This window comes from Fukomys damarensis, unplaced genomic scaffold, assembly GCF_012274545.1.
Source record: "Fukomys damarensis isolate Sample0158 unplaced genomic scaffold, DMR_v1.0_HiC HiC_scaffold_5, whole genome shotgun sequence".
In the NCBI taxonomy this organism is placed as follows: Eukaryota; Metazoa; Chordata; class Mammalia; order Rodentia; family Bathyergidae; genus Fukomys; species Fukomys damarensis.
This window is the reverse complement of record NW_022900917.1, coordinates 80,516,234-80,520,295: the sequence shown is the minus strand read 5'-3', so window position 1 is coordinate 80,520,295 and position 4,062 is coordinate 80,516,234.

Genomic DNA, 4,062 nt, shown 5'->3' with positions numbered 1-4,062 from the left:
CTGATTAAAGGCAGATTTCTCACTCTTCATTCATTCTTTTGCTCATTTCTTCTTACTTTTTACAGATACTGTTGAGACCTTTCCTATATCCCACACTCTGCCAGATATGGGAATATAGCAATGGACAAAAAGATATATTTACTGCTTTCGTAGAGATTAAAGTCAAATAAACATGCAGGAAATAAACAATTATTTTTAAATTGGAAGGAAGAGAAGAGTTACAAATTTCTATAAGTGAAAATATCACTTATTTATTTACTACTTTTATAGCACTGGAGGTTGAACCCAATACCTCACATATCCTAAGAAAAACACTGTACCATTGAGCACATCCCAAGCCCTTGAAAAACTTTTTTAAGTCAAGGTCCAGCTAAGTTACTTAGGCTGGCCTTGGACCTGTGATCCTCTTGCTTCAGCCTCCTGAGTAGCTGGAATTACAGGTATGCACCACTGTGCCCTACTAAGTGAGAAATTTTCAAAGAGAGTCATAGACAGAATGGGGACCCTTAGAAAATGTCCTGCTGGAGTCCCTGGGATGTTGGAAGGTGTTGATGATCCATCCTTTGATTGTGCTGTGTTACTTGGCACAGGCGACCTTAACCTAGAGCAATTTCAGGTTGGCCTAATGTATTCACCAGAGTCTGCAAAAGCTGGAAACTGGCTGGTGAGAGAATACAGCAGAAGATGAGGAGAGCCCCCCTTCCCAGAAGGACAGCAAAGGGCTTCCTGGAGCCACTGTGGGAGGGGGCGGCTGCTGGCCCGCAGATGACCAGAAGACAGGGCTATGGCTTCCACCATGGCAAGAACTTGAAGCGGGGCTGCCAACAGCCAGAAGAAGTCTGGCCACCACTTCCTCCTCAGGACTTCAGAAGGGAGCGTGGCCTGCTGTCACCTGACTGCAGCCTTGGGTAATGCTGAGCAGGGCACTGAGGACAGATTATGGATGGCTTCTGGTTCCCATGGAGAGATGCCTACTGTGAAAGGCTTCTGCTAAATTCACCTTTGCCGCTGATTACCACAGTGCTAGCATGAGTGATACAAATGAGGAAAAAATTGAGTCTTAGGGGACATTTCCTTACTCTCTGTGAAATGCATATCCACATATTTGTGAGTACGATGATATAAATGTGGGTTTTGATTTCTGTTTAATTCATCTTAGATATTTCAAGGTTTTGTCATCCTGGCAGAGAAAGAGTCCAAAAGGGGAAGGGAGTGAGACAAGAGTGTTCTGGAATTGCCTTTCCAGACCCCTGCTGAGGCCTTCTGTCTCAGGGCTTCTCAGGGCAGAGATGGGGACAAGGTGGGTATCTCGGAGAGCTGCATTGTATCTTCAAGGCCACAGATCCATGTTTATGAAGACATTTGCTCTTGGAACGTCACACAGGGAGGAAGGGCCGGAGCAGTTCAGGTGCTCAGTACAGCCCAGCCTGTCCCAGAGCTCTTGGGGTGAGGGGATGTGGGGGAGCTTGCCTCCCACACAGGCTCCCTGGGGGTCTCTAGCCAGGCCAGCTCTTTATCCTAGTTCCCTGGCCGCAGCATCATAAGATGTACAGGTAGGGTAATATCACACCCTGCTACACAAGCAAAACTATGAGTTAGTTAAAAATAAAAAATTCCCTTTTTTATTAGTGTAGGTATGTGATACATAATAAATGCATTCATCGTGGGGATGTAGTACATATGTGCATGGTATCTTGGTCCTTTTTACTTCCCTTTCCCCTCCTCTCTTTATCATCCTCTCCCATTCCCAGAACTCATTCCCCTTTTCACAAAGTCTACTTTTTATTTTGCTCCTCATTTATGTACATGTAGGGCTTCTCAATAACATTTCACAAAAGAGGGGAAGGAGGGTGGGACATTGAAAGATGACGGGAGGCCATACGTCCTGCCCTCCTGCCCACAGGATGTGCTGTTCTGCCCCTGGGACAGGGAATGTGGTGTGGGGTAGACGTCAGGCCAGGGCGGTGCAGGGGCTGGGCGGTGGGGTGGGGTGAGATGGCACCCCCCACAGCAGGGTCCTGGTTCGATCCCAAAGGTCATCAGAGGGGAGAGGCTGTTTTGGGGACCCAGCTAGGGCTGTCCCATTGTGCCAAATTTGTTTTCAGAGCGGAGCCCTCATCCTGGCTGCTTTGTCACGTGCCCAGTGTACCACTTCCAGCCTTCCCAAGCCTTCTTCCTCCTGTCAGTTAGGACTGCTCTCAGAGGACACCTCTTCTAGGAGGCTGGACACTGCCACCACCTCACCATTACTCACAAGCAGCGGGTGACGTATTTCCTTCAGGTCTTTGAATCTGAGTTAGATGCTGTCTAGCTTCGCATCTCCAGGATCTGATGTCAGTCAGTGCTTCATAAATGCTGAATTACAAAGAGAAACATTAACCTGTGGCCGTCTGCGACAGGAACCTCAAATTCCCTTCTGGGCTCCCTTCTCTTTAGAGACCCTGTTTCACCTGTGGCTACAAGAATAGCCTGATAATAGTCAAACATGTACCTCTCATCTGTCTGTCTGTCTCTCTGAAGTTTCAGACTACATATTCTCTGACCTGTGGCCAGCTCACCTCCCTGCAGTCACCATACCCCAGCCCCACACTGACCATACCCTGTCCCTGTCTCTCCAGGGCACCTCAGTGACCCCGGGGTTGCAGGAACCTGTCCACACCCCTTGGCAGGTCCTTATCCCACCACAGCTCCTCCAAGCCCCAGCCTTCTGTCTGCCTAGAGCCCAGACCCTGTGAGCTTCTGGTCAGCCTTTGTCTTGCAGAGGCAGACAGCCTCCTGCTGGGCACACTGGGACTTCTTGTTAAGGGACAGAGCCACGTTCCCTCTTCATGCAGGAGTGGTTCCTGTCCACTCCTCTCCACTTGCAACTCTCACCTCATTCCACCATTCTCAGGTCAGGGCTGGTGCAGTCCCGGGTGCCTCTGCTGTGCCTGGCTGGCCCCAACTTTGTGCCTCTACAGACCCATGCAGAAGGAACCCCGCAGGATGGCTGGCAGATGAAGCAGGACAGGGGTAGGGCCCAGTTGTTGAGAGTCCCTGGATCACAGAGTAGTCCCAGTCTATCTGTTTATTAACAGTTGCTACCCAACAGACAGACAAATAAAGACACCTTTAGGAGACAGTCAGCCAGTGGGGGTGGGGGAGTTCATGTTACGCCATGTTCTCATCTGGTTCAAAATACCCTTCCTGGCCCATTTTTAGAGATGGGGCTCAGAAAGGAAAAAAAAAAAAAAAAGGAAAAGGGCAGGGAGGTGAGCACCGCCCCTGCTCTGCCTTTGGAGCCCATGGGTGAGGTAAATGTCCCCGTCAGGTCACCCTGGGCTCCCTCACTGGTCTCCTGGTGACAAAGCCTCTCTCTGAACTTGCACTGCTCTCATTTCATCCCCACGTAAGTACCCAGCCACCGCTTCCCACCAGGGCTTGACCACAGGTCTACAGGGGTGCGGGTCACCTGATGTCACCTGCTCTGACAGATGAGACTTAGTGTGGGACAGTGATCAGAGCACATCCCTTCTCCATCCTCTCTGGGGCCCTAAACTTTCCGAACTTGGTGGCACCAGCTGTCTCTACTTCTGGGGGGTATTTCAGTCCGGGGTGTAAAGGGGACCAAAATATCCAGTCTAGTCTATAATTGGACAGAGCTACAGTGTCTCTGGCCTTGGCTTAGGCTCTGAGCTCCCCGATCCCGCCCTCCCGCCCTCCCGGCCCTTCCCGGGGGCCGAGGCCCCGCCCTCTCTCCGCTTTTCTCCGCCCTCTCTCCGCCCTCTCTCCGCCCTCGCGCCAGCCCCGCCCCCGCACGCCCTGAGCCCCGCGCCCCTTTAGCTGGGGAATCCCAGGGCTGAGCCGCTTCGCCCCTGGGGAGGCTCAGGACAGCTTTGTTCTTGGCAGCAGCCGGGCTGGCTGGGGCTGCTCACTCCTCTCCAAGGAAGTATCTTCTCCCTTCCCTGTTTTTCTGCTTCTCACACACTTTCTATTACATTCTGTGAGTTTCCAGCCTTACCTTCTGACTGTAGACAGTTACTTGTTTTAAAACCAGCTCTCTCTCTCTCCCTCCCTCCCCCC